Source organism: Natator depressus, chromosome 26, assembly GCF_965152275.1.
Source record: "Natator depressus isolate rNatDep1 chromosome 26, rNatDep2.hap1, whole genome shotgun sequence".
Lineage (NCBI taxonomy): Eukaryota > Metazoa > Chordata > Testudines > Cheloniidae > Natator > Natator depressus.
In genome coordinates, this window is record NC_134259.1 from 9,603,800 (window position 1) to 9,623,153 (window position 19,354).

Here is a 19,354-nt window from a genome sequence, read left to right on the forward strand (position 1 = left end):
GAACTCCTTATCTAGATCTCCTCCTGCTCCACAATGCCCTCCAACCACTTGGCTTTTGGGGCGAAGGACGGGGGGGGGGGAGGGAGAAGAGAGCAGAACAACAGAAGAGACCTATCTTATACCAATACGTTCTAGGGGCGGGTTTACTGTCCATTTACAGGTTTCAGAGTAGCAACTATGTTAGTCTGTATTCGCAAAAAGAAAAGGCGTACTTGTGGCACCTTAGAAACTAACAAATTTATTTGAGCCTAAGCTTTCGTGAGCTACAGCTCACGAAAGCTTAGGCTCAAATAAATTTGTTAGTTTCTAAGGTGCCACAAGTACGCCTTTTCTTTTTGTCCATTTACAGTCTCTGACTCCCACCCTTTCCATTGCCATCGGGCTGGACAAACTGCTAGACATGAGCCATGCATGTGGAACTCCTCCTGACATCGGTAAGAGTTTGCCTGAGTAATGGCTGAAGGATTTGATCATCTGTTTTCGAGAAAAGGGCCAATCCATGAGAGGAAAAAGAAAACAAAACTATGATCAGGTAGAAATTTATGGGGCCTATGGCATGCTGGGAACTGCCTAAATCTGCAAGTAAAGGACAGATCTTTATGGGTGAAATTCAGCCATAAAGTCTCATTTTAAGAGCGTAAGTGATGCAGAGACCTGATGCTGATCCTCTTAGCAGGAACAAAATTTCACCTTAGGACTATTTGGACCAGATCAGAAAGCCATATTAACATCAGTACATCAGACTGGCTGTGAAAGGATGTACCAAGCATCTGCTGACTGTCACTGAAGGCCCTGTTGCTGTGATGCATCCTTCCCTAACAAACTGTCCTGATGAACGGGAAGAGCAGTGACATTAGACCTCCAGGGACTGCCTAGAGAGGCATCCCACAATCAGCTGCAGGCAAGAATCAGTAAGAGTTGCTCCTCCCGCATCTAGAAGGGGTGGGAGCAGGTGGAGGCCAATCAGGGCTCAGCAGACCAGATAAAAAGGGGGGCTGCCCTGGGTGAAATCAGGACAGAAAAGCTCTCCCTTTAACTCAAGTAACCTGGTTTGGTCAGAAGCCTAAGCTTTAGAGACTTTGCCTTGGACCACTGTGAAGGACTATTTTTTGTGTTATAGAATTTAGTGCATAGGTGGTTATTTTGACTTCAGTGATAATTTCTTCTCTGTGAAACCTGGTGTGAGCCTGCTCCGTGGAGTCTCTGCCTCAAGGTAACCCTTGACACTTGTCCTGATGCTGCCCTCTAAGTGGCCAACCTGGTGCATAATACCCACATTGTCCTTAGCGTCCTTTCACTTTGCTATGTGGTTTGAAAAAACTTGAATGTCTCTCCTGAAGTAGGAGCAGGCTGCAAAGATCACACTATGAAATACATTTGTTTCTGCTTTGTACTCCACAGCGCTTTGCAGTTCATTTATTAAGATTCCTTTAATTATGTCGGGTGTGAAATAATTCTGGTGTAATAGGCTACTTCGTGCGATAATTTTTTCCCTTTTGCCCATTCTCCCGTGAAATGTTAGAGTATTATAAACTTAAAAAAAAAAATCATTCAAGCCTTACAAATGTTTAGAGGAAAATTTGCTCAAGGTTTTTCTTTTTTTCTTTTTTTTTTTTTTTTTTGGTAGGTTGCTCTCTGCTTATCCATCAAAGCGAAGATAATAATTTCATTTGTATGTAATACCCACCCTCCTTTTCTCTCTCTCTCTCTCAAACCTACAAATGCTGACCTTAATTACTCCCACAAATCTGATTAGACTTGTTAACTTCAGTCATTTCAATAATTAAGAAGGTGAACGAAGAAACCGGTGAACTCCAAGCAATTATCCTCCGAGCTCCAATAATCACCAGTTTAATAAATTTTGGCAGGAGTATGTATTTTTGCTGCATGAACTTTAAGGCACGCAAAGCTGAATTAAGCTTGGCAGACTTTCAAAAAAATCCTCAAGGAACTCTGAAAAGGAAGCTTACCTTAGATTTGACTTGATTTCTGCGGTGCAATGCAGTAAATTACATGATGATTATGCAAAGCTGCTACATAATAGAAAACCCTACATGGCTTTAAATCACCTTTCTGGGTACCCCAAAGAAATACAGTGTACACAAATGCAGATTTGCAGTGTAGACGTCATCACTGGGTGGGGTATCACTACAGTGGTAAGAATATTTTTTTATTTCTACCTTTGAGGTTCAACATACATTATAAAAATCAGCCTCCCATGAAGGCATAATAAAGCAGCAGGAGAAACACAGTAACTTTTGTCTCTGAAAACACAGGATCAGATTCTCAGTTGGTATAAACAGATGTAGCTCTATTGACTTTCAATGAAACTAGGTTGATTTATACCAGCTGGTTGTCTGACATACTAGTTTAAATTTGGGGTGTACTGAACTATATGTATATGAATGAATGAAGGCATGAATGAAATCAGAACCCTGAAATAGTCACCCGTTTTTAGAATTGTTTTTTAAGTCTGAGAAATGTTCTGAGGTCTTTTCAACCTCTGAGTTCTGATTCTGATCTCACTTATACCAGTGTAATCCCATTCACTTCAACTGACACCTGATTTACACCAACGTGCCTGGAAAATCTGTCACCTGGTTTCTAACCAAGGACCAGTAATGGAAACAAGTTTTACATTTGAAGAAAACAATGTTTATGAACCGCATTCTGGGTCTGAGTCTATCGCCACTCACACCAGCGCAAAGTGGATGTAAAATGCTACCACTGCTGCAGAGTCCTCGCAGATTTGCAGTGGTGTAAATGACCGCACAAAGTGCCGGGCAACAAATAATTAGGGCCGATTCATTCAAGATAGGGAGCATCTAGCTATGATTTGTCACAGGGCGCTCGCCATAGCACCCTGGTTACTCAGGTTGCTGCAGCACTGGGGAAACTGCAGGCTTAATTTCTGTTGGGGATTACTCATGCTTGGGTGTCAACGGCTGGGCCGATGAGGCAACTGGCAGGATATATATTTGGGAGCAAGAGGAAATGAAAGGGAGGGAGAGCTTCAGAGAGGAGAGAAAGCTGTGCTCAAGTGTCCTCTTGCTATATATCTATGGTACCTTCTGTTGTTTGGAACTGAAGAATAAATGCACACCTGCTGAAATGGAAACAACCTGTGCTTGTTTGGTGGGGGGACCACAAGAGCAGCCTAGGCAGTGGTACTCACAGGGCAGGAGAAGACCCATCCTGTGACGTGATTCATATAGCAACACAAAGGCAGGAATAGACTCCCCACTACCTTGTGCAGTTACACCTGCATAAACTGACTGCAAGAAACTACCAGTCTAAGCTGGTTGTTTATATCCATTTTGCAGTAAGAATTCAGGCTCCCGGAGCAGATAGTAAGGCTATGAAAACATGCTTAGAGTTTTATTGTCAAACTTCAAAGAAATAAGGACCTCAAAAGTGGAAGGAAGAGCAAAGTACACCAATACTTCAAATCCCTCTTTTACTGCAACATAAAATGGCCATCCAGTGCAGCGCTATCGTAAAATTAAATCATTCCCGCTTGTCATTTTGTATGGTCTATACGCCAGATTAAAAACTACATGGCAAAATGTAATTTCCTAAACTGAGGGTATAAGAGGAATTTGAAAGATCTTTCTTTGCACTGTCTGCTCAGTTCTATGTCCTCCTGGTAATAAAGCAACAGTCACAGTTGGGTAGAATTTAGCACTGCTGTCTGCCTCGAGGGTACAAGCTACACTTGTCCTAACACTGCTGAGGGAAACAGCAGCAAGTGACAATTACAGTAACATGCCAAGGTTATTTTTTTTCTTCAGAGAACTCCTGGAAAAGCTGCTGTTTTGAAGATAGAAACTTTCTAATTTTAAAGTCAAGAAAAATGAGAATCGCTTCTTCCCATTCCAGCCCCTGTGCCCTGACTAAGAACATGAATCTCATTGTGATCATTCACAAGCAGATGTACGGTATGGACGATAAGAATCAAAGGCCAGCTGATCCCCCAAAGCGTGTCAGAATGGCAAAACATAGCTGATGCTCCTTGACTCATGTCACTAAGCCTTTCTTCTTAATACAATACTGACCGTTTTAACCAGACTATACTTGGTTCCTGTGAAATTCACCCTTGTGTAGGCAGCTAGTATGAAGTCTAACCATCAGTCAGGTCCTATCTAAACCCTATTTTTATGGGTGCCATATAAATACACAGAGATAGACAGCAGTCTGAATTAGCTGGTTTCTACCCAAAATGTCATATTTGAATGTTCTTACTGCGGGCAGTAGGTAGCTATTGTGCATTGCACAGGACCGTGTAAACATCTAACAACTCAGCTAGCTACACTAGGGGTTTGTTCCTGGATAACTGGATGTTACAAATCTCCTTTTACATGTAAGCAACAGCAGGACTAGGCAGGGTGCCAGAAATGTCACAGCAGCAGGTATGGAAGCCCTGCTGATATAAGGCCGGATTCAAAGCCCACTGAAGTCAGTGGAAAGACTCCTGTTGATATCAGTGGGCTTTGGGTCAGGCCCATGGTAACTGAATGCCAGTGTAAAACACTTTAGTGCTCTCCCACCACCAATCTGTGTTGAAAGTGACCAAGGCGGTACTTAGAAAGGTCATGAGAATGACCAATTAAAATAGAATTTGATACGCCTAAAAGTGTGCCTCATAGAAGGTGAAATATATCAGCAAATGCAGTATCTGAAAAGGCCTGATTCTCATTTACAATAAATCCCCCTTACCTTGCTATGGCCATGTAAAAGGGCTTTAAAATGAGAGCGAATGTAATTTACTCTCACCTTAAATCCCATTGCCAGAGTAGTGTAAAGGGCCTTAGTGTAAATGAGAACCAGGCCCACAGTGTGTGTGTCACAGTTCAGGGCAACTGTGCTTGGATTTCCCATCCGTGACTCAGCATCGGCACCCACTCTCAGGCTGCCAGCTCCCCAGAGGTTCCCTTTCTGGGTGGAGGCCTTCGTCTCACTCCCTTCGGGCTGAAGTATTCCCAGGCTGCAGAATTCCCTGCCTTCATTGTGTTATTCCCAGCAGAGGCAGGCTGGCCAAGCACACCTGCTCGCTTTCTCTTCAGAGACAGATAAGAGAGTGATTGTCAACACTTACAAGTTACCACCCAGCTCTTCCTGTGCAAGCCTGTTCGATTCTTTAGGTAAAAAGCCCTAAACAGAAAATATTAAAAACCGACACACACACACAGAGGCACTGACTCCGTGGGTGCTCCAGGGAAAACATGGTGGGTGCTCACAACCCCCCTAGCAGCTCCCTCCTACCTCCCTCTCAGCGCCTCCCACCCACCAGCAGGCCCCATGGATCAGCGGCCTCCCCCCCCCTCCCGCCCCGAAGCAGGAGTCTGGGAGGGGGAGGAGGGAGGATGTGGCACGTTCAGGGGAGGGAGCGGAACTGGGCAGGAAAAGGTGGTGCGAGGGTGAAGCAAGGGCGGGGCTTTGGGGGAAGGGGTGGAGTGGGGGCAGGGCCTGGGGCAGAGCTAGGGGTCGAGCACTTTGAAAAGTCGGCACCGGTACCTAATAAAACGTACCAACATTCACCCCAACCCCAACATGGATTTTGGCAGGAGCAGTCCTTCAAATTCCCACCCAAGGGGATTCCTTGTGGTTACAAGTTCATCACAGTTTCAGCGCAGAATAAGCAACCCAGTCTTATGGGGCCTTGGTAGGCCCAGTCCTTCCAACCCTTCCCTAAGGATTGGGGCCCTTCATGGACCAGGATCTTGTCTGTTTGCTGGCTCAGGAAGAAGGCCTTGAGCTGGTTTAAAACCAGCCTATTTATCCAAAAATCCTTTCTTTGGCTTTTTGGTCCCTGGAGAATCCAGTTTGAACTAATATATGCATACCTCTCTGGGATGGGGGTGGGAGGGGGCAGGAGTTCTTAAAGAGTTGCTAATACAATAGGTATATTAACATTTCCCCCCACACCCTCCTAGAGAAAGCACCTATGATTCAACAGTTACACTTAAAAATGAAATTGTGCAATACAATGGACCCACCAAGGTATTAACTCTAATTCAATAAGGTTTAACTTAATTCAGTAAAGTTCATTCAGGGTGTTACAGGATATTGTCAATCTGTCACAGTTTTCAAGTGAGCTCGGGGCATTTAGTAATCATCAATAAAAAAAAAACAGGGTTGGTTAAGAACAAGTTAGCATTTGAGCAGCATTATTAGAATGACATGGCATGTCCCAATTTTCATTTCCCTGGTGATGCCCTCATGGTGAAATTCACCCTTACGCATAGGGCTAGCACTAGTCACCCAGGCCTTGTGCAACCTCTCGACACAGGGTGAATTTCACCCATAGGTCCAAATCCTGAGGTCCTCACCCTGCCAACACTCCAAGTGACTTCAGTGGGAGCTTTGTCTGAGGGCTTGTCTAAACGTGGAACTATCTCAGAATAGCTATTCCGCACTAGCTTCCCATGCAGGCATTCTTATTCCACACGAGTGGAATGAAGTTGTACCACAAAAAGGCACTTTTAGGATGTCTCCTCAGCCTATGGTGGGTTGTAAAAGCCTGCCCCAGACTCTGGGTCTTTACTTAGGCAGCTAGCCCATACAGAAACCCGCGTTGCTATGGCATCAATGCTATTGGTATTCACAGTAGCTAGATTAAAGCAAGCTCATATATGTCTACCTGTGCTGCCATCATACATCTGACTGCAGTGTACGCATACCAATAATGTGGAATAAGAGTGTCCATATGAAGAGTTAGTATGCAACAACTCCTGTGCTTTAAATGCATGCATATTTCTCAATGGCTTCTCAGTGTAGACAAGCCCTGAGTAAGAGCTTCAGGATTTAGTCTTTACAGTTTAATGCATCTGCTTTCATTACACAGTTAAGGTCCAGTTCTGCCCATGTGCTGAGCTCCCAACAGCAAGTGTTTAATATGTTGAATATAATGTCCATATTTTTATATGGATGTTGTCAAGTTAAACATTCCCTGACTGTATACCACCGTACATACTGTCAGTATGAAAAGCGTTCTGAGCAGACAGCAACAGAACTAAAGACAAATCTACAAGATTATTCTTACATTATCCAGTGCTACTGCAAAAGAGGAAACAGGGAGCTGCTCATATACCATGGGGATAGGGGCAATATAGAAATAGATCGAATAGAGTAGATAAAATAGACAGTTGAGACAGACAGAGCTGTGCAGAGGTTGGCAAGCCAACCTGAAAACATGCGAATTGCACCTGCCTCTGAGTTTTGTTACTGATGCAAAACCGAGCCTAGGTGGCTCAAAAAGTTCATTAAGATTCATAAGCCTTTGGAATAAACCTTGATTGATTTATGTTTTTGTCTCCAAACCACAATATCATGTGTTATGTAAAAAGAGAGGAAACTCTGCTGTTTCAACTGAGTTTTTGGTTTGAGCATCCTTAACCCCCAAATCCACAGCAAAATTCAAGGGGCAGAAAAGCAACACAAAGTCAAAGAAAATGGGCAAGATCCTCGTTTACTCTAAGGACATTTTACACCACTCTAGCAGTTCAACTATGGCTGCAATACTGTCCATTTCTGGTGGCCAGAGTTCAACAAAGATGTTGATAAATTGGAAAGAGAAGAACCACGAGAATGATTAAAGGATTAGAAAATATGCCTTATAGCGATAGACTCAAGGAGCTCAATCTATTTAGCGTAACAAAGAGAAGGTTAAGGAATGTCTTGATTACAGTATATCGGTACCTACATGGGGAACAAATATTCAATAATGGGCTCTTCAATCTAGCAGAGAAAGGTACAACATGATCTAGTGGCTGGGAAGTTAAAGCTCAACAAATTCAGACTGGAAATAAGGCATACATTTTTAACAGTGAGAGTAATTAACCATTGGAGCAATTAAACAACGGTTGTGGTGGATTCTCCATCACTGACCATGTTTAAATCAAGATGGATGTTTTTCCTAAAAGATATGCTCTAGAAATTATTTTGGGTAAGTTCTATGCCTTGTGTTATGCAGGAGGCCAGATTAGATGACACAGTGGTCTCTTGTGGCCTTCGAATCTATGGACAGGTTCCTTATTGTAAGCGAGAATCAGGCCGCTAGAGATCGATCCAATTCTAGAAAATGTGCCCTAAATGGAAATACACTGATGTCCAGAAGTCAAGCACAAGGCCTATGCACTGCGAATTTTGAGAACATAAGCGGTGCACAGACCTTGTAATGGCTTCTCTGTACAGGGATGAATTTCACATTCATCATATACAGCCCCTGTAGAAAGGATACATCTGTCAGGGTTCAGGGCAACTGCACCCCTATTTCCCGTTTGTGGTCTTCCCCACTCTTAGGCTTCTGGCTCCCCCGCTATCGCTCTCTTGGGTGGAGATATGCATCTCTCTCCCTTCTGACCCAAGTGTTTCCAGGTTGAACAATTCCCTGCCTTCACTGTATTGCAGCAAAAAGACAGACTACTTCAGCAGGCCTGCTTTGTTTCTCTCAGAGATGGTACACCGTATAACTGCCTCAGTTAAGTTACCACGCAGTTGTTTCTAAACAAGCTCATTTATTCTTAAGGTAAAAACTTGACACAGAAACCATATTAAGACAATAAAAGAACCTCTAATGCTTGCTAACAAGCTTATGAGAAATTACCCCCTCACTTGGGCAAGGGTTCTGGTTGGCAATTAATCCTTCAAACCCCACACAGGGGTTTTCCTATGGTCACAAGCTCATCACTGTTTCAGCTCAGAACAAGCACCAAAGTCTTATGGGGCCTCAGAGGGTCAAAGACCTTCCAACGCTTCCCTAAGGTTTGGGGGTCCCCCTTGGACCAGAGGTCCTGTTAGTTGTGGTATTGGAAAGAAGGCCCTGAGTCGCTTTACACTCAGGTTATTTATCCAAAGGACCTTTCTTTGTCTGTTGGTCCCTGGAGAATCCAGTTTGAACCAGTATATAGGAGCCTCTCCTCCCCCGGTGGTGGTAGCTCTCTGGAGGTGTTGCAACCTGAGTGAGTTTGCCTAACTGCCTGTCACAGGGTGTGCTACTCACCGTCAGGGCAGCACCGCCTTCTGGTGATGCTGGGGATTAGCTCTGCCAAGTCCCGCGCCCACTGTCTGGTCGTGCAACTTGGAGCTCTCCTCCCACTCACAGAGTCACAGTACGGCTGCTTCACAACTTGGCCCTCCAGTCAGGTCACACTGTGATTCCCCCGTCTCGGGGGAGTCTTTCAAAGTCCTTCTGCACCAGCAGCATTAAGTAGTCCTCCCACCCCCGTCCCTAACAATGTCACTCCAGCAGTCTTCCTATTCACTGCCCAAGCAACACCACTCTACAGTGGTTGGTAGGGAACCCAGGCCCACCCTTTACTCTGGGTTCCATTCCTGGGCCTTACAGAAAGCAGTGAAGGTCTGAGACCACATCTACCTTGCTGCTCTCGCCCCTGGACTAATTCCTATCATGCTTCTCCACGCTTTTCATTCTTCAGTCTTCCTAGTCAAACCCCTCTGTCTTCAGTCAACAGATAAACCCTTCTTCTCCCTTTTCTCAGGTGTTGGTATCTCCCTTACCTGAGGGAGCAAGACTGCGGGCTTACTTCCTCCCCAAGCCCCACTCTATTGTCAGCCTCCTGCTTCAGAGAACCCTCACAGGTGAGCGTCCTTCTAATTAGCATCCTCCACTCAGCTTACAACCTCCTCCCCTTCTTTGCAACTTAATTGGCTGCTTGGGACCACCTGGCCTAACTCAGCGCTCTTATGGCCTGCGTGGGGAAGCACACCCAGTCATGCTGTTCTTAGTTCCTGGAGGGCTGCGGTCCCCTGCCCTCAGGGAAAAAAATACAAACCCTTAATAGTACATCAACATTTGAATATTTGATATAATGAACTCCTATCATATTAAACTGAATTCAATAAAGGTTTGTCCAGGATATTGTAGGTTATTGTCATATTTGTCACAACATCTCATAGCAGAATCATATGGAAAGAAAACTCAGACAGCGTTAGCTAAAAACATGAAATATAAATTTGCTCTATCACAGAACCTAGTAATTTCCCAATTCATACTCAACATACTGATCAGATTTAATATGCCACATATACAAGCTAACACAAAGTACTAAATACTTCTTTCAGAACTCATCTGCTTCTCTGATTTCTCTTGGAATTATTCTTAATGCAGCAAATTTAGTTTATCCAACAGTATCTTTTAGCAACAATGTACATTTACAGAAAATTGCAGACTGCAAGTGGTTTGTTAGAAAAACCCGTACAGTTTTGTGAATAAAATGACCTCTACCAAAAGCCAAACATCTTATTTTTTTCCTTGGATGTTGTGTATTCATAAACATTTACAAATGTGTCATTTCCCTAAGAATGCATCCAAATTAATAATGTAGGTTTTGTGAATGAATGTACATACTTAGCACAGTCAGATTCTCAGGATCTGCCTAACCGATTCCTTCTGCAGGCACAGTTTAGTACTTGCGGTCAACTCCGTCTGTATTTTTGTGACCCCAGTGAATTGTGGACAGATACTACCATACTGAAATTTGAGCCCCTGATTTTCAGGCGCTCAAACAGCTGGGGTCCAAAATGGTAGCTTTTGTGCCTGAAATTTATTTCAGTTGCAAAAATACAGACACGGAATGGTGTCTATGGAGATTTGAAATTCACGCTCTATCAGTTTATTTACTTGAAAAAAAAATTGTGTAATTTGTAAGGAGGCGTTTTAAAACAGCATTTAAGACTGATGGAATGGGTTGGAATTATAATTCTGTCTGTCAATGTTAAGTGCTTTATTTAGCCATGTTTCAGAGTAGCAGCCGTGTTAGTCTGTATCCGCAAAAAGAAAAGGAGGACTTGTGGCACCTTAGACACTAACAAATTTATCTGAGCATAAGCTTTCGTGAGCTACAGCTCACTTCATCGGATGGATGCAGTGGAAAATACAGTAGGGCAATGTGTCTCAGTTGAGATATGGAGTGACCAAATTCTTGCAGTGACTTATTTAGTTGTTCATACCAATGAAGCCGTGCTCATTTACCCAAGCTGAGGATGCGGCCTGATGTTTTTGCATTACAACTCTCACTGTGGTAAAGGGTAGTTTGGTCTTTTTTTAAAAAGGTATTTAGGTACCTAATGATGCAGATAGTGGGATTTTCTGAAGTGGATAAGTGGGTAAGTGAGTTAGACGCCGAACTCCCATTGATATCAATGGAAGTTAGGTACCTAATCTGCATCTTTAGGCACCTAAATACCTAGGGTCTATTTAGTCTTCAGATTCTCTGTAGGATATGCTGAAAAGGGTGCAAAATTTAGTATAAAACTGAGATGGAGATTTTTTGAGTCATAGGCAACTATCCACTAGGAACTAAGCTGAAGGCCCAGTTCAGGAAAGCAGTTAAGCACATACATAAACCCATCCCCATTTAGGATAAAGTTTAAGCACATTCTTAACATTAACGGTACTTTTAAGAGCAGTTCACTTCAAGAGGACTTAAACACTGTCCTGAATGGAAGCCTGGGGTCACCAATGCATTTCACAGACTCCAAAATTAAGGAAAACATTAATCGGTCATCTTATTTCTTCGTATTTAAATTGGATGTTTGCTTGCAATTTCTGACTCTGAAGTCAATAGCAGAGATGGAATGATCACTCCACCACTCCCTGTGGTATTTCATTGATTCACTTCTCAGTTATTTATTTTGTTAAATCTGGACCCAAACTTTCCTTTTCATTCAAACTATTCAGGTTATATTTCATGAGATGCAAATGCCTAGTGATTCTCTCAAAATAAATATGAAGAAGTGTTAATCAAAGAGGAGAAAAAGCAGCTTTTGCTATCACCCTAATGGCCTGACTCTGTTCCCTTGAAAGTCAATGGCAAAGTTAGCACTGATTTTTCAAAGGGAGAGGGATCTTTTTAAACTGTTCCCACTAGAGATTTCTAACACACAATTCGATGCCTTGGGCCCTCAATGCCATCAGGAATAACAGTTGCTCTTGGATTGGTCATCACAACTGGGATTGAACCTCGGAGCTCTGGTTTAAAAAGCCTGAGTTTCTCCTGCCCGGGCTGAACGGCAGACCTCTGGTCACCAAGCTGCAGCAGTTTATCAACTTCTATATGCGGCCCAGTCACCACTAAAGGGAAAGTGAGGACCACAGGATGTGGATTGTACAAGTATGAAGGGGTGAACAAAGTGGTTAGGCTAAAAAAAACATGGCTGACGTTCCAAACTCAAACTGAGCCCCAAACAAGGTTCTTTTGAGATGGGGGCGGGGGGGGGGGAAGCATAGTTCGCTAAAAAGACAGAACAAAAAAAATGCGTTTCTGGTCCAGTTTGGAAAGAGAAGTGCCAAAAAAACAGGTCTGGGATTGTGGCTTTTGGCACAGCCTTGGGCAAGGAGCAGGGCATAAATTGCACCAACCCAGGACTAGCCCTCCGAGGCTCAGGCTGAGATACCCTCCCGCTTTGGGGGGGGAGGGATAGCTCAGTGGTTTGAGCATTGGCCTGCTAAACGCAGGGTTGTGAGTTCAATCCTTGAGGGGGCCATTTGGGATCTGGGGCAAAAATTGGGGATTGGTCCTGCTTTGAGCAGGGGGTTGGACTAGATGACCTCCTGAGGTCCCTTCCAACCCTGGTATTCTATGATTTGCTCCCATCTTTCCCTGCCTGGCTATTCCCACTCACTGGGCTTGCAGCACCGAGTAACCCTTCAGTTCCGAGATCCAGGTAGCCTGTGCAAAGGTTTAAGGGGGATTCTTCCTCCCCAGAACAGGCGTTTTGTCCAAACCGCAATCCAGCCACACTGAAGAAAGCTGCACTTTGGAAATCTCTGATCCTGCTTTGCAGATCTTTGAAATTCAGAGAAGCATTCAAACTTCCTCGTGCATCAGTGACATGAACCCTACCTCTGGGGCCAAATGACAGAGAAACAAACCTTACTGCCAGCATCAGGGATTGAATGGTGACCACACACAGCACTTTTCATTCAATCATCTCAAACTACTTTACCAATATTAAGCTATTTAAAGGATTTAACCCCCCCTTTACCATAGGAGCTGAGCACCTCATCATCTTTAATGTATTTACTCTCACAACACCCCTGCGGGGTAAGGAAAGGCTTTTATCCCCATTTTACAGATGGGAAACCGAGGCACAGACTAAGGGACTTGCCTTGAAAGTGTAGAGAATTTAACCCGGGTGTCTCAGCACCCTTCCCACTGAACCATGCTTGTCCCCAGCCTTCTGGCTAAGGTAAACACCATGTTATACTCCCATACAGCAGGGCAAACAGCCACAAAGATTAAGGGCCTGGTGCTCGTAATTTCTGAACAACCACACCTCCCTGGTAATTAAGCCCAAGGGAGTATGGAGGGAAAGTGGAAGATCCAGAAAGTGAACCTAGTTTCAGAGTAGCAGCCGTGTTAGTCTGTATTCGCAAAAAGAAAAGGAGTACTTGTGGCACCTTAGAGACTAACAAATTTATTTGAGCATAAGCTTTCGTGAGCTACAGCTCACTTCATCGGACGCATTCAGTGGGGAAAAAAAATCCCATTTTCCCATTTACTCCAGTAGAACTGGATCAGGCCTTAGGTACCTCAGCTTGTAGTCCTGTGTGTCAAGCGAGAGGAAACACACAGTGCTTATCAACCTTCAGAGATGTACCTAACAAATCCCAAAGACTGGAAAAGGTGGGAAAAATCTCATGACACTGATCAGCTTAATTATTACACGTCAAGGGAAGACTAAGCCAGAAATCCTGACAAAATAGGCCTTTGATGGAGAAAGGGACCAAATTCAGCTCTGGTGTAACTCCATGGGCTTCATGGAAGAACTGGGACCAGTCTGATGCTAAACACGTGGATTCTTAAAGAAATAATTTAAAATTTCATGCAGGTTTATGTAAAATACTGACAAGACCATCACATTCATTGGAATGTATTACTGAAGGGAATTTTTTTTTTATGCAAGGGGATAAGTGTGACATTTTCATTAATATCAGTCTGGGATTTTTGCGATTACAAGACAAATGGGTTTGAGGGGTGGGTACAGCTTGGGCATTAACCCTATCAGTGCTGTGTTCTCTGCAGCCATCAATCTCAGTGGTATAGCAGCTAAAAGAGTGTTAACCAGGAAATGTTGGCTCACTTGGGTGCTATTAGGCTGCCTGAGGCAGCCACTGGGGAAATATGTGTTTGACCTAGTTATTATTCGTAATTTGTATTACTGCAGCACCTAGACGGCTCCAGCTGAAAGCAGGGCTCCATTGTGCGAGGCACTGTACAAAAGCAGAGTAAAGGGACAGTACATGCCCTGAAAAACAGACAAAGGAAGTATCAAATGGGCAAATAAGGCACAGATCTAATAAGGGACTTGCCCACAGCAAGTCCGTGACAGAACTAGGAACAGAACCCAAAGACTCTCTTGAGTCTCAGGCCATGTCTTTAACCACGAGGCCATCTTTCTTACCCCATCTTTCTTCACATACTGCTTTTGGAACAATGTAACTGGGCCTTCCCTGCCATAACCCATTATGCATCATAATCATGAGACCCAGCACACTGTTCGTGCTTAAACATTTGTGACTGTTTTGGAGAGATGTTGCTGGGCTGGAAATTAGAAGGAGGTTTCTAACCATCAGAGGAGTGTGGCTCTGGAACAGCCTCTGGATAGTAATAATAGGGACAAACAACCTACCTAATTTTAAGATGGAGCTTGATACATTTATGAAGATGATTGCATGTGGGGTTCCTTGATGACCTGCAAATCCCTTCCAGTCCCATGTACTGCTTCCAGCAGAGGTATCAATAAGAAACCTCCCTCAACAGGACAGAATCCTTCCAAGTCAAATGAACTTTTTGAACTGAGCACCATACAAACCAGGTGCCAACCCCTAGGCAAGAACAAGTCATGTCCATGTATCTACATGCATTAGTGGAGGTTGGAAGGATATCCCTCCTTCCCTTCTCTCAGCCTACCTCTGCTATCTATAATTTCTCTGGGGAAAGATATACATTTACTGTCTCTCTGTGTGTGCACTTCCTTTTCATTTTTTTTTTTTTTTTGTGCGGGGCGAGGAAGGGTTGGAGAAAAAACAGAAAGGGAAGATGGCGCTTGTCAATATTTGCATCAACAGATTGCGGTTATAGAGAAATCCTGTCGGGACCACCCCCATGGCAAGTAGCGTGGGAATAGCAGATGTACTCGCAGCTGCAATAGCCCACAACACCACTCAGTAAAGTGGCATTTGGCAAGGTGGGAGAAACGTGAGGGACTAGATTGGCACTCTTCTCTGTTTATATTTTCCTTTTCCTCATCTAATAAGGGATGAAGACAGATGCACCCTCCCACCCAGCAGTGACGAGGCCCTTTTCACAATCCGAGTGTTAAGGGGTTAGTTTTTAATCTACAGTTTCTCTTCTTGCAGATAATTGATTGCCTATGGTTTTAACCCTACAACTGCCAATGGGCAAATCACAGAACAGTAGAGTTTCCCCTGGCTAAATGTTTACTATTTGCTTAGATTTCCATTTAAAAAGAAACAAAAAATGCCCTAATGAAAATCTGTATGCACCATACCTAATCAGATTTACAGTCTAAAATGACCACCACCTGTCACAGGGTCCACTCACCGTATGTGGCGCCTTCTCCTCGTGCCTCCAGGGATTAGCTCTTGCCAGGCACTGCCCTCCTCTGGCGGTGTCTCTACCCGTCATCTCTTTCTCCCTGCGGCCCCTCTCGCTCTCTGAGCTGCAACTTCTTGTTCGTGGTCCTCCCCTTTGGCAGAACTCAAAGTCCTTCCAAACCAGCTGTCTGTCTGGCATTGCCAGCACCCCATGCCACTTCCCAGGAGTTGGCAGGGGAACCCAGGCCTGCCCTCTGCACTGGATTTTTAAATGGTGATAACCTTTGATCGTCTCCAAGCTGCTGGGAGTTTGCCAGTGGTGATGACTTCTGTGAATAGTGCTGCCACCCAGTAGTGCCCTGTTGGCCCGAGATGGTTAAGGAAATCTGAAGGAATTCCATCAATGCCAGCTGATTTTCCTGCTTTGGTTTCAGAGAGGGTAGTGTCGATCTCAGCTCTTGTGGAGGATTGACAGAGACTTGTTGAAGGGGCACTTTGCATGCAGGATTCCTTAAGAGCCATTTTCACCTCTTTTTTCATTTGTTGGCTTTCGGTCATCTTTTAATTTCTTACTGGGAGGCTGGCAATGGTGTTCGCAGTGACTAACAGTGTTTGTGTGTGTGATGGTGCTGCAGAAGGGCCCATGCCTTACGGCTGGAGTTCATGAAGTCTGCAGCCTCCACCATCTCTGTCCATTGTCATCATCTTGTACAGTCCAATGATTCCAGGATTCCAAGTCAGAGCAGCTTCATACTCCCATAGGAGCATTTTGCTCTGTGGGCTCCAGCAAAGTTGCTCCTGTTGCTGGGGAATATTCTTCTTTGAAGCTTTAATAGTAACATTTGTGAAGGGGTTGAAGTTTTTGGGCTTTGGTGGTATGCTACTGGTGGCTTTTTGACAGCAATGGAGAAACCCAGCCAATCTACCTGTCTCAGGTTCCAATCTTCCTGTCTCAGGGGAGTTTGAGGCCAATGTGTACCACCATTGCCCTGTGCTGGAAGAGGTCCAGGACAATTTGTGGTGCAATGAGTGGTGATCTGCTGCCGTCTGTGGGCAAAAAACATAAGTCAGGTGTGTATTCTCTCTTCTCTCAGGCTGAGCAGAAAGTATCCTTTTGTTTTGCATCAAACAGCAAGTACTGATGCCCCCTCAGTGAGCTTCTCACCTGCAATGTTGTTCATCGAATAGTCCCATGCTGTATGATGGCTGCTAAAATCACCAAGGTCCATAGATAGGAGCTGTTATTTTGGTAGGAGTCAGGGCCACGGATGGTTGGGCCGCTTGTACACATTATACATTGTCAGCTCCCTGCCTCAGAGACCAGCGATGAAATCATCATCCATTTCTGGCAGTGCTTTCGCTATGTGTTTCAGTTGTGGCCTGACGTAGGCAGCCATTCCAAGTGTTGGATGGTTTTGGATGGAGAGAAGGACATATCCTGCTGTCTTGAGGCATGATGAGTCTTCTTCCGCAACATGTGTTTTTTGCACTGCCAGGACATTTATGTTATTGTCCATCAACCTTTGAACGAGATAGGCCCTCGACATTAAATTGGCCTAGACGAATCAACAGGTATATTAGCTGATGAGTGTGGCTATGAAAAACGTCTTTCTTGGAGAAGTTGCTATTTTGACTGGGAAGTCGACAAATGATCGCAAGTCTGCAAAGTGGCGGCATTAGTTCGTACACACAGATTAAAGTGTACTTAACAGGGAGGACCACGTGAAGGTTGCCACCATCGCTCCCCATTGCATTAGAAGTAAGGCATCTGAGACTGGTATCTTGAGCTACTGACTGATCCATTTGAAAAGATCCTTTCCCAATTCACCTCCAAGGCTATGTCTACGCTTACGTTGGCATGTCGAGTACAAGCACCAAACACGTAGCTGCACTCCACAGTAAAAGTCAGCCTGCATCCGTACTTGTCCCTGTGGTGCATAGCCACACGCTGCAGTGAAAGGCAGCGGGGAAAGGCACCAGTAGAGGGAACTGACTGAGCCTTGCCCCACTGCTTCTCCCCTGTCAGAGCCTTTCCCTGCTGCCGGAGCCTTTCACTGTGGTGGGAAAAAGAGTCCAGCAGCAAGACACTCAACTGCTAAAAATAGCAGGATGGACATAGGAGGCCCTTCTTGGGCATGTGGAGAGGCTGTATAGAGTCTGGGGATTCAGGTCTGAAGGGCACTCTACAGTATTCCCCTAAGCCATGCCTCACCGTCTGTGCTGCTGTTTATACCCATGCTAGCTGAGTCTACAGTGCCTGTATTGTACACGGCACCATATGTGCAGACATAACCCAACTGTGAATTTCCCCCTTTGGGGACTCCTGTTGTTTATACACAGTAAACTTGTTCTAAGGCAAACCCACAAAAAAACGTAGTAGACTACTCACAGCCTTTCAAAATGGGTGTCTATAGTGCTAGAGAAACTGAAAAGGACTTGCCAGTAGCTCATCATGGATGGATAAAGTTTGCTTCTATGCAGAAGATTTGTGCATTAAGTAAATCCCACTCATGCCCCATTTTGAAGGCCTGAGTGGTACCTAGACCTTGAGGAGAATTGAGCTCTCCACAGGGGGGAATTCCACCCCATGAAATTACTAGAATAAGAATCAGAGATTGAGGTTATCTTTTTGGGGCAGGGACCATCTTTTCATTTTGTATTTGTATCAGGTCTAGCACAGTGGGGTCCAGGTCCACGAGTGGGGCTTCAATACAATACAAATAAATAAATAAATGGTCAAATTAATCCCTGGCATAACTCTACTGAGCCACTTGGATTAATTCCAAAATTCCATCTGGCTCGAAGTCTTCATTAATAAAAGGTAACGCAGATGTTCTCCAGCAATTCACTTGTTCATCTCTTTACCTTTCTCACTTCACATTTTTCTTTCCCCCTTGGCAAATTTAGTACCTTGGCACGCATAAAATCCATTATTGATCTGCAATCGGTGTGATCATCGTGTTCAGTCATTGATCACCCAGCTAAGGTCACTAGGAGTTAGCAGCCATGAACACACAGGAACATTCAACCAGTGCTAAAATACCGTCAGCTACAAAAGCTAGTTTTATACAGGAAATAGAAATATGAGAATACCGTCATGGGCAACAGAACAAGCTGTGTGTGGTGAATCATGGGGTGCATCTCAGGGGATTTGGATCAGCATAAATTGCATCACTGCTTTCTTACAGGGTCATTCAGAGATATGCTTTAATCCCAGATCACTACTCAAGATATAATTTTCTTACAAGCAATTTCATAAAGTACTGCAGTAAACAGGAAGAAATAAACAGTTTTAATTTTCTTATGGTAGGAGAGGGAAAAACTATGCTTCATGCTTACTTACGCAGTAATGATCCATTCTGAGGTCTCTCGCTTATCTGGCTCTCACCCACAAGCAACTATGATTCATCGCTGGGATAGGAAAAACTCTCAAAGCAGGATTGGAGCTGAAGGGGAAATAATTTAAAGCAATAAGTGACTTTAATTAAAAGGCAAAACTAAGAGGCTTTCTGCTCCTTTTACCTTCGAGGACCTGAGTGTAGGGATCTGTATTTCTCCTTGTGAGAGACATACATTCTGATTTTCAAGATCACAAATGCAGATCACGGAGCTGAGACTGTGCATGTTGGGAGCTCAGGACAAAGCATTCTCAGTCGATCCTCCTGTGCTACAGACTTCCAGAGGAGAGCCGGCAAGTCCAGTGTGTGACAATACTGCAAAATCTTCCTCTAGGTTACAGGCCTTTCCACCAGAATAACAACACTCGCTATA

General features: G+C 44.2%; 1 protein-coding gene across 1 annotated transcript in view; it reads right to left on the reverse strand.

The window, feature by feature from the left end:
* Positions 1-15,995, reverse strand: part of LRRTM4 (leucine rich repeat transmembrane neuronal 4) — a 977,774-nt gene extending 961,779 nt beyond the window's left edge. Inside the window, exon 1 of the mRNA XM_074940079.1 lies at positions 15,591-15,995. The gene's annotated coding sequence lies outside the window, so the exon portion shown is untranslated. The remainder of the gene's footprint in view (positions 1-15,590) is intronic.
* Between the last annotated feature and the right edge of the window lie 3,359 nt (positions 15,996-19,354).